We start from the raw sequence: 12,208 nt of genomic DNA, 5'->3' as shown, positions 1-12,208 counted from the left end.
ACTAGTCTGCTGATGTCTAGAGTAATCATATTTGTTTCAATTTGTTGCCACATGGTGCAGCTTCCAGGTGTTCACATGGAATGTGTCATCATACCTCTCCTGTGTCGGTGTTGACAGTGAGCCAGCAAAGGACTGAACATCAACATTGTCACCTTTGTGTTAGCCAAATGCTGACTGCGACACATGCACTAACTTCACATTTCCCTGCCTCAATGTGTGCTTTTGCACTCACCTGGTTCTGGTTGGTTTCCTGCTTCCACCTCTGTTGCTCTCATTCCCTCTATCTCTTCCATGTGAAGGATGCTTGTCACTCTCTCCTTCCATGGGGTAAGGCGTGGTGACCCTACCTTGTCTCCTCCAGTGGCAGTTGGAGGAGTGGCGAGGAGACTGAGGACAAGTGCCATCAGGTCATTCCACCTCTTCCTACAGTCTTCCACCTCCCGCTGCAGAGTGGCCACTGCCACTATCTTGTCCCTTATGTTGGTCCATAGCGCGACAGATGACAGATGATTTGAGCTGATTTGCCGCAAACAGTTCAAAGGCATGGGCCATCACCTCATCTGCCAATACCTGCAGTTATAACTCTCTGAATTTGTGCTTTCAGACTCTCAATACTGGCACCCTTGTCTTGCCCTTGTCCCCCGCCATGTTTCCGCTGACTATGGTAGCTGGATGGCAAAGGGAAATGGTGGATTGACGATGGATTGTGTTTTTAAAAATGGCTATCGTTTAGCTTCCTATTTTCAAAATGATGCTGTTTCCGGCCAACAGTAATTCCTCAATTTTTTCGGTGTTAATAGTAATTCTGATGAAATTTGACAACTTTACCATTGTAAGTTGATTTTTGTTACTGTTGATGGTTTGTGCGTACTCCCGTCACCCTCTGACATAGCAGTAATTCAGGCGGACACCACGGCGGTAACAGTAATTCCGTTGAGCGGAATTACAACTCTACTTGTAATGAGGCCAATTGCCTCCATTTTTGAAAATATTTAATATCCTTGCATGAACCATTTATTTACCGCTTTGAAAAGGACCATTAAGGAGACACTTGTTTGTTGAATATTCTGACACTATTCTACTCAGATGCACCCTTATTTGCAGAAATTATAATACCAGGCAAGTGGCAGTAATTGGTTAAAAGCATTTCTGTAGATATGCTTTTAACATGTGAACGTTGTTTTTGCTACATTTGTAAGGTACAGAGTCAACACAACTTCCATAGCTAACATATTGATCATTTTATTATAATCATAAAAAGTACATTAGCATGTGTATTCCTCTATTTAGCCATTCTCTTTTTGATAGTATACAATAACTCTCATTAATCAATCCGTTGTCAATATATACAAAACATATATTAACTCAATCCTCAGTTGTTGATTCTGTCCCACTATGTTAGAGGCCTTTCTTAAGAACTGTCGTCTTGCAGAGCAATTTCTAATCCCTTTGCATTCACAGAATTGATTAAGAGTCATTTCCTCGTTAACACAGTGTAATTTGCCTTAGTACACTCTCAACTCCTGCCATCCACTGGTTGTTTACCCTGATTGCGTGTTGCTGAAATATAAGAACTAAAATAAATAAACAAACAAATAAGCGCACGCTCCCATTCTATAGCGACATAAGGTGCTGCCTTGTGTCTATTGATCTCCCATTACTGGACAGACATGCATCACAATATATGCTTCAAACTTGTTTTCACGTTTTATTGTGATAATCCACATGAATTTACAAGTAGCCTGTTCCTTACGTCCTCTCCCAAACCTCTGTCTGAATCACCATAGACATTTCAGAAGTGTGACCAAATACAAAATGCAATGCATCCACAGCCCCAGGGATGCAGTGTCAGGCGCAACTGCATGCTGCTTTCCGACAGTGGTTGAACACAGGTTACAGCTCGGCAAGGTGAGTATGAAGAGTGCACTCCCTATGGAAGAGCGCCTTTTGCTACTAATAACGCCTACGTGTGGAGAAGGAATGGCCTTGGGTGGGCATGCAAGATTCCAAGTTTGAAGGAGTGATCATCTTCAGCTTGGACGAGCCAGTTAACCATAACAACTGTGGATGTTGGGGGTGTATTGTGTAGATGACATCAAAGACAGTTTTGGAGCAGTAAACTAGGTGCTTTTGTGCTACACAAGCTTGGGTAGGAGCAAACGTTTAAAGTTAAGTTAGAGTAGGTCTCCATAAACGCAGACCCGTCAGAACAACTATAAGTGGAGGTGATGTTCAGAAGACTTAGAACCAGGCTGTGGTAGGGCTCTCACTCTGAGTTAATGTTCAATAAATGTCTGTAGTAAAAAAAAAAGTCCACAATAAGAAAGCTCACCATTCCTTTGATGGTTCTCCACAAATGAGGACTCCTTGTTGCTGAGATTGATAAATATGGTTGTCAGATGACCAGTGATTTAATTCCTGATGACCTCAGGTGTATTTTCATGCCATCGTCATTATAGCTTCCAGAAAAGGGCACATTCACCTGAATCTTCTCCTCCTCTTTGCTGGGCCATCTAGTGTTCTTAGGATCGCTATGCAACCAGCACTGGATTGAGAATCCTGGCTAGTCAAGCCTTCGTCTGCTTGCTCGTGGGCATTTAGGTGTGACCCCCCCCACTACCTCTCAGCACTAGGTCAGTAAGATGTTCATCTGCTTCGCCCCTGATATTCGGACCCTCTTCCAACTGAGCCCTCACTATTTTCACCTTCCACCTCCTGACTCCTCCCCTAATCTTGTACCTTGCTGCTTTGGCCAGTGCTGCATTGTATTCACACCCCCTTACTTCACTTTCCCTTCTTCACCTACCACTGACAGCAACTCCTTTTCTCTTCTCTCCATAGGGGTTCCTTCCTTTCCTGCTCCCTTTTGAAACAAATCCCTTTCACCGCTTGTGCCTTCCTCCTTTCTCATGATGGTTTTATTTGTATGTATTTATTTTATTTGTTGGTAGCGCCCAGACCCAGAGGTATCACAGTGCTAAAGGTACAAAGTTAGAAGTAGATGCAAGCAGTATGGTAATTACATTACATAATAGATCGTGAGTCATAAACAGCATGGTAGTTACATTACATCATAGATCATGAGTCAAGTTCAGAGTAGATAGGACAGTCCGAAATTATTTATTGATATTTGATGAACAGTGAGGTTTTTACGTTCTTACTGAAGAGTGCGTAGGCAGGTTCATCTTGGATCTGCTGAGGGAGGGCATTGCAGAGTGTGCGAGCGATGGTGGTGAAGCAGGCGCCCCCAGCTCTCTTTCCAGCAAATCTGGATATGTTCAAGTCTGATGTGGTGGAAGAGTGGAGATTGCACATGCTGTGTTTCTTGGTGACACGGTTAGTGAGGCGGGGGGGGCAATGTTGTGTAAGCAGCAGTAGGTGATGGTAAGCCAGTGTGCTTCCCATCTGATGTGAGAGATGTGGTCAGAGCGCTTCAAGCCCCATACTGCTCTGAGGATGTTGTTTTGGAGCAGTTGGCGTGTGTTGATATTTTATGCAATAGTCAAGTTTGCTGCCTATGATGGCTCTGGCTAGGTTGAGACAGCTGTTAGAAGTAAAGCATTTTCTAGAAAGGGTTATAAGTTTGGTTTTTGCATGTTTAGTTCAGCATCCAGGTAAATGCCTAGCGTTTTTACATGGGCCAAGACGGGAATTGTATTACCATCTATGCAAAGGGAAGAAGAGGCGGGGCTGAGGAGTTTGATGCGGTGTCGGGAGCCCCCAACAAGGAGCTCTGTTCTTTCATCGTTCAGGCAGAGATGAGGGGTGGCCATCCAGGCCTGTATGAGGCTGAAGACATGTTTGATGTTGGTTGAGTCTCGGTCGTGATTGTCGGTGAATTTGAGGAGGACCTGCGTATCATCAGCAAAGTTAGTGTATGGAATGTTGAGGCTGTCTAGCTGTCTAGGTGGTCAAAGAGGGATTTGATATACATGTTATAGAGGGTGGGGGAGAGGCAGGAGACCTGGGGGACACCGTAGGAAACAGGTATGGGATCAGCTGACTCGGGGCCCGCAAAGACCCTGGTGGAACAGCCAGATAGAAAGGATTGTATCCATAAGATGGCTTCAGGGGTGAGGTGGAAAGTGGTGGTGAGGTGTTTGCAAAGGACTTTGTGATCTACTAGGTTGAAAGCTGCAAAGAGGTCTAACAGTAGGAGGATAGCGAGCTTGCCATTATCCATAATGTAGTCAAGCTAAATCTTAAGGTCAAGGAGGGCAGATTCAGTGATGTGTCTGGATGTAAAGTCTGATTGGTGGGTATCTAGTAGATTATGGCTTTGAAGGTGTAGTTGCAGTTGTGAGTAGGCAGTGAGGTCCAGGATTTTGAAGAGGTATGGAACTGTTGTGATGGGGTGGAAGTTGGTTGGGATGGTGGGGTCTAAAGTGGGTTTCTTCAGGAGAGGCATAACCCATGCTTCTTTGACGGCAGTGGGAATTGAGTTGGACTCAAATGATGCATTGATAAAGCTAGCTATGGTAGGGGACAGGGGTTCTGCACACATTCTGACAATGTGGGCTGGGCAGGTGTCACCAACACAATTAGCTTTTAGATGCTGGATGGTTGGTTGAGGACTTCATGAGGGGAGACGGCAGAGAAATGAAATTGGGGAGGAGGGGTTGCAGTTGTGGTGGTGCTGACGTGTGGAGGATATCAGGGGTGGTAAAAGGGATTTTTATGTGAATAGCTTTGTCAAGTGCAGTGAGCAGTGCAGAGTTGTAGGATGCTAGAATGACTTTGGGGGGAAATTGTTTGGGGCTGATTTGAAGGAGGCTAGGATGGAGGGGGTCAGCAGCGAAGGGGTTCGCTGATAGTAAGGGTGTTTTTGGTGGTAGTGATGAAGGTGAAAGGGATAAATGAGTGATCTGACCAAGGAAGGGGGAGAGGGGAGGATTCTTGGGGGGGGGGGGTGTTGCACATGAGTATCCAATCAAGTGTTCTTCCTTTTCCGTGGGTTGGAGAGAGGGCTAGTTGAGTGAAATTAATCTCTTCAATGGTGGCTATGAGGGGGATGCCTTGTGATCAGAGGGGTTATTGTAGCCTAGATTAAAGTCTCCTAGGATAATACATTTGGTGTTATGTTTGAGGAGTGGGTTGATGAGGAGGAGAAATCATTTTCTGGATTACCAGTGTGGGAGGATTAGTGATAGAGGAGAAGTAGGTTAATGGTGGTTTGGGGGAGTATTCAAGTTTGGCCAGAAGGATTTAATAGCCCGGTAGTTTCTGCAGAGGTGAGGATCTGAGGGGAGGGTGGATTTGTGTATGAGGGCTACACCACCTCCTGGCGGCCGACTCGTAGGATGGAGTATCCAGTAGATACAGCAAAAGAGACAAGGGGGCGGGCAGCATCGTGTAGCAAGGTTTCAGATAAGGCTAATGGGTCTAAGGTCTTTCCTAATAGAAGGTTGTGGATGTTGGGGGCATAGGTGCAGATGGAGCGAGAATTAATCAGTAAACAGGAGAAATCATTGTAAGGGGAGGGGGTGTGGTGCCAGTGCTTTGGGGAGGGGGAGATATAATAGGAATGCTAGGGGGAATGTGAAACAGGGTTTTGGCAAGTAGGAGGCCAATTGGGTATGAATTTTTGCAAAGAGGCATTCTGGGTTCTGGAGCGGAGTCTGTGTAGATGGACAGGGCCTATACATGATGTTAGGAGTTCTGGTGGTGTGCAGGGGGCGGTTGAGAGTTTGCTCTCAGATTTGAGGAGGCTGGGCGAGTAGGAGGAGGTGTCTATCTCGAGGCCGGTATTGCTGGCTGGTTTGCATGAACAATCAGCTGGTTGTACGTGGATGGACTTGTGTGCTGTCTGAGTCTTGTGTTTCAGTCCTAGAGACTAGTGGGGAAGGTTTGTGGTGGGGTGCATCCTGTCTGAGAATGGTGACTATCATTAAGGAGTTTTTGATTTGCTGGTATGATATGATATGGCATTAATAACGTGCCTATGAACACGTGTTACAAGGCACGACGAGGCAAGGGAGGGAAGACAGACAGTGATTTTACTAGGCCAGGTGACATTGAGATTGCGCAAGTGCAGGGGGGAAGGGAAGGGGAAAAGTGAAAGGGAAAGGGGCAGTGCAGTACATAGGACAACAGTAAATAAATAAGACAATAAATAGTTGCAAGGGTAGGAACAGACATCAGGGGTCAAGTGCTAGTAGGGCCTTTAGGGATACAGAGCAGTGTCATGTTCAGCAAGGAGATCAGCAGGGGAGTGGATGAGACAAAGCAGAAGCAATGAGGAAGGTCTTGAGGTGCTTCCAGAACCAGAGATGGTTCTCCTCAAGTTTCAGAGATGCAGGGAGGCTGTTCCAGAGGGAGGCCCCAGCAGAAGAAAGAGATCTACCACCGGCTCACAGCTTGGAGAAGTGACTGACCCTGAGGGAGTTGGAGGTGGATGAGTGAAGAGCTTGAGAGGGAAGATATTTAGGAAGAGAGAGTTGAAGATATTGAGGTCCCAGTTCCCAGAAGGCCTTGTGGACGATGCAGAGGGTTTTGAACAGGGTGATAGCATCCCAAACACGCTATGTGGGTTGGGCTGCTCTTGGGATGTAAGCAAATGGGATGTACGAGCATGTGAGTGATAAGGATTTAAGTGTCTGGGAGCTTTGTTCCTTTGAATGTACTGCGAATGAGCGGCGCTGTGTTTGTGGGGTGTGTGAGGGCCTGAGGGCAAGCCTAATGAGGATAGGAGTGTAGTTAAATGCTGACCACAGGAGCCTTAATATAACATTTTAGGCCGGATAGTGTGGATAATACGGTTGTTTGCAGCGGTTACTTACCCTTTGCCTTCCTCCTTCTAATGTCGTCTCTTTTTTTCCTCATGATCCCACCACCATAATGCTTGTTCGTCTACATGCTCCTCATTCCTATCTCCATATTGCCTTGCTCTCTCCAATCTCATCCAAACTTCCACACTACCCCAGAGGTTTGGCCCCTTTTTTTTCCTGGCTGTTGATCATTTCGCTTCCTAAGGGTTACACTGGATGCACCTGCGGTGATCGTAAATTGGGAACAGATTTTAGTTTATGTCATTCAACCCCCTTCTGAACCCTATGGAGATAAGGGGCTTCCGATTGATACTAATTGGCCTGCAACTGTTTGGGCTGAGTGTATAAAGATCCAAGTCACCCTAATGAAATCAGGATAGGCTGTCATGGCGGCTGCCTGATTCTGAAATGGTCCGCTCGCTTTGTGCCTCTCTCCTGTCTCAATACTATCGGGTGTTCAGAGGCGAAACTGCGGCTTCTGGGTCCCCAAGTTGGAGGAAGGATCTGACAGGCCGTCTGCTCCGTGTGCTAGAGTGAATAGGTGCTGTTCTATGGAGATGTGATTTCAGGCTGCCATAGTGGTTATAGTGGGTGTGCGCACACCTGAGAACCTGTGAACAAAATTCCATGCGATTCTTTCTATGGACTTATTTTACTAGTAATGCAGGGACCCCGAAAGGGCAGAGGTCCTGAGGGATCCACCATGTATCGCCACTGGGTCCTTATGTAGCAGGTGGTCTCCCCTACACTCTGCGTCTATCTTTCATCATTTCCTGAACTCAGGCACGGGGCTCTGTTGCAATAAATATACAACAAATGTGTGAGGGCTCGTTTCTAAGGACAGGGAATCCTGACATGTGAATCTATCACAACCCAAGGTGCCACTTCATGTCTTGATTTCATTTTGATAAATATACTTGAATCCCAAAATATGCATCAAACTTGTTTTCACTTTTTATTGTGATAATCCATAGAGTTACATGAGGTCCTTGCCTCACTTGCTGTCGCTAATTTTCTAACCCCAAAAGGCATTCCCAAAATGTCAGCGCTGGTCATTGGGCCGGCTCTTGCTGGATCCGAGATTCGGCACCAGATGTGTAGCCGGATCTGGGGATCTGGCTAGAGTCAGCCGCCCCAAACCCCTGCTCTGTGCTGGGGAGAAGAAAAAAAAAAAGCACCGGAAAGAGAACTGTAACTTCCTCTGGTGACCCCATGCAAGAGGTCACAAGAGGAAGTTACAGTCCTCAGCCACTACCCAGTTTATTTATGCAATGGTTTTCAGATACGTGGACCCCGATTATTTTTTTATTTATTCATGAAATATTTGTCCGATACCTGTATCCGACAAACATTGCATAAATAAATAAATACACAGGTATCCGACAAACATTGCATAAATAAATACCCCTATTAACATTACACACATGCAGCCACCCAACTGCTTTCAGAGGGGAGCTGCAGGAGCTGTGCTGGGCTTGGTTCAAGTAAAGGAAAACATTGCTTATGGCGAACAGAAATCACTGTGTTTGAATTGTACCGAAGGGGAAGTTATTTTTTTTAGAAAATGGAATACGAATTGTACATTTTAAAGAATATTTTGAAACTATTATTTTGCACATTTCCTTTGATCGGAGGTCAACTGCGAGCTCTGCCCCCTTAACCCTGCCCCCCTCGGGCACCAACCCCCAAACACTGCCCCCACCCCGGCTCTTGTGGGATCCCCCATCAATTTATTTCTATTTCCACCACTGTAAAATGTGTACATAAAATACACAATAACATAAACAAATCCAGTTGATATACAATAAAATTAAACAAGTAAAAAATCAGAACAACAGACTTTACATGTAACCTTTTCCAACAATCTCGTTCCCAACATGTTTCGGTGGCAGTTTAGTGATCTTTACTTGATAACGTTTTTTGATTATGTACGATGTGTGGGAGGACTAATTTAAGTGGATACTCTTGTCAGAAAAAATAAGGCTGAAGGGCCAACATTTAAAAAATCTCTACTGGAATGAGGAAACCAGAGAAAACAAGAATTGGGCAAGAAAGCGAGATCAGCACAGCCCAGGCACAACAAGGGCAGCATGCACAGATGTCCCACATACCATCTTCCAAACGTGTGCACATCTGCGGGTTTAGAATGCACTAAAACCAAGTGAGCTAGTGTAAAATGATTATGTTTTTGCATTGATCACTGAGGACATTTAGAATAAAACAGAAACATCCCAATGCAAGTGTAGGCTAATTAAGTGAACCATACTAATTCCTCTAGACTCACAATAAGAGTGCCAGCCATTAAACTTAAGACTTCAGATGAACAATAGCTGAGCACAGACGCACGTGCATGCCTCGCCATCTTGAAAACTGCCTCTGTGAGTATTTCGGACACTCACAAACATGATATCACATAACCTCCTGACCATGGACAACAGTACCATTTTAAGGATAGCCTTCAATAGTGAACCCTGATAACGCCTGGTTCACGGAGGTACTAAACAAATAGCTATTTAGGCAATGAAACACTAACAATGTGAAGTACACATTTCAGAATTAGAAAGACACCCTCAATAGAGAAAAAGCCATATGCTTGAGTCAATATACTGGGGAATACATTTGGTTTTTATTTAAGATCTACCTGTCTCAGATATTAGTGGGTTCAAGGGTTAATAATAACACCGAATACTACACTGACTTTATTTATTTATTTATTTATTTATTTATTTATTCTTACATTTGTAAAGCGCACAAAGCCCAAGGGCAGCTAGGCGCTATGACATGACCAGTTACTTGAGAAATAGTACAGGCATAGTAAGCATACATTGTGATTGGAATGGCATTTAATAAAGCTCTTGATGCCTAATTATGCTGCATTTGGAAGATTCTGCGAAAAACGCTATGCTTTTAGCAATGGGAAATACTGAATACACCGAATTTAAAATGAAATTATTTGAAATGGTGGAAATGCAGTATTAAATCATACATGTTTAATCTCTACTGAAAAGGTTTTTTAAAGGCCGACCACAGTCATTCGCGAAAGAAGGAAGGATCAGAATAAGATTATAGAAAAGTAATTCAATGCTTCTTGTAATCAATGGGGATGGGGTCTGGAATCCCTGCAAGAGTGTTGCTGAAGCCCCAGAGCCTATGCGCTGCACATATAAGAATCTAATAGAATTATACTCTTCTGTTATTGGCAGGAACAGTAAAGTCAGGTCCAAAGAGGGGCTTACGTTGGAAGCTGTTCTAAAAATAGATGGCACAGCTTACCAGAACGCGACTGGAATACAATGTGTAGATCTGTCACAAGACAGAACATTTGCCTTGGTTTTAATCATGGTCCGATGTAAGGGCATTAGATACTGGGTAGAAAAATATTCTTTATATACCATCCCAAAATGGAGGGACACCAGGTAGAAAGGCTTCTCTGTGCTTTGGAGCAGATTTCACATTACAAGAGGACTTGTGGGATGTAGCCACCAACTTTTAAAGGAATTTACTGACTTATGGATCTACCGATTGGAACCCAGGTGCACGGCAAACGATGACTTGGTGAGGGTAGACAAGACACAAGGAAAGCATGGAAACATGATGGCTCCTCCCCTATGCCAAGAAGGTTACCAGATTGACCTGCTTAACTTCTACACATCTCTGGGAGGGGACGCATTAATGACCCAGTTTGTCAAATTTAGCTGATCGTGTACATTTTAGCAGGGCGTCAATCTGTTTTAGCTTTGGGACAGTCATCAAGTTGGGAGTTGATGTTTAGGGTTACATTCTTTAGTTGGAAATAATGTGACAGCCAAACGGTGGAACAGTATGCGGTTTGAGGAGACATGACAGAATGTTTACTTAGCCCATGCAAACCAGCAGCAGGGGCAACCAAATACAGAAAGAAGCAATGATAATGTCTATGTCACAATTCTTTTTGTGACACTGTGAGTCATGACACAGGCATGACTAATTACAGATGTGGAATGCCCACCCTTTTTCAACTTCACTGACTCCCTAGCAAGTCCTGGAACGCATTAAATCACCACTATATTACCCACAATACCCTAAACAGTGAACAGCTGAGACACCCCAAAAACAAACTAGCCATCCACCATGGGAATAATGCAGCAGGTCCTCCTTCACCACAGCAATACTTGACATCCCTCAGCACAAGCTCACATTGATTGGTTGTTCATTTACTGAACAATTGGATTACTACAATATCTCAGCTTTTCTGGCAAGCCTTCAAACGAACAGTCACATTTAAGACCACCTCCACCCAAGTGACCACAATGTGCTTGACTAGCATGCAAACAAACACACCACAGACTCGAAGGTGTCCTTGCCAATCTATATCACACAGGCTTTTGCTACCTTCTTGCTTTATTGGTGCATCTCTTCCCTCTAGGATTGTCACAATGGTGCCTTTATGACCTATCAAATGTTATATATTTGTAACTCATCTTGTAAAATGGATTGACATTAACCACTTCATACATGTTGACATATAGAAATCTTAGTAAACTTTGAATAATGTGGAGGATACGAGGCACATTTGTTCACTATGGGATCTGAAGAACTGGCTCCTAAAATCGCAAATAACCCTTTGCACAAACGGTGTGCCCCTTGGCATAATTGGGGATGCCAAAAAACAGGTTATGCAGCATAACACGAGCTCTGTGAAAAACAGAACATTTGCATTGAAATGATCAACAGGGGTTGATGAATGCTCTTGTGTGTACAGGCTGATTTCCACAGATTTGCCGGCATCCCCAAAGTACAACCCTTGAAGGAGAGACAGTCCATCAAATCGATTCAAGCTAATACTGTTGTCTTTACGTTTCGAAAAACAAAGCGCAAGCCCAAAAGGGTACTACATGATTGTTAAGGGGCTATATAGGTTATTGTTACACTGACAACAACACAAAAGAAAGGTCAGGTTGGGTAGCTGAACACTTAAATCCAATGATCATCTACTTCCTTTAGGGTGTAAGATGTTAATTAAGACTGCAGGGTTTTTTAATTGCTCAAATGCTTTCTCAAATTATGTTCGGAATGCACTTCAAATAGGGAACATTTGGCAGAATGGCTCTTTAGTTATATATGTTCCCTGCCCTTTACTCAGAGAATAAATGACCTGGAATGTCATCATATAAGAATACTGCATTTCAATTGGCTGTTAAGGGAATGAGCATCTAGCTAAGACTTGCAATGGTGTGGGCTGCCTTGTAATTTCCATTGCTGTGGCCCCCCTCCCAAAACAGAATTCTTATTTGACAGTTCAGATTCTCTGTGACCGGGTTAAGCTCCTGCTCCTTCCTGCAGGGATGCAAGCACCCAAAGAGCCAGATGTTGTGGCAAGATTGTGATACCTATCATTGTTAGCCATGTATTAATAAACCTGTGTTTACATAACCCTTGTATGTATATGTTTGCAAACTCTA

The sequence above is a fragment of the Ambystoma mexicanum genome, chromosome 12 (assembly GCF_040938575.1).
Source record: "Ambystoma mexicanum isolate Mex_15411 chromosome 12, UKY_AmexF1_1, whole genome shotgun sequence".
Taxonomy (NCBI): domain Eukaryota; kingdom Metazoa; phylum Chordata; class Amphibia; order Caudata; family Ambystomatidae; genus Ambystoma; species Ambystoma mexicanum.
Note: the sequence above shows the minus strand (reverse complement) of the source record.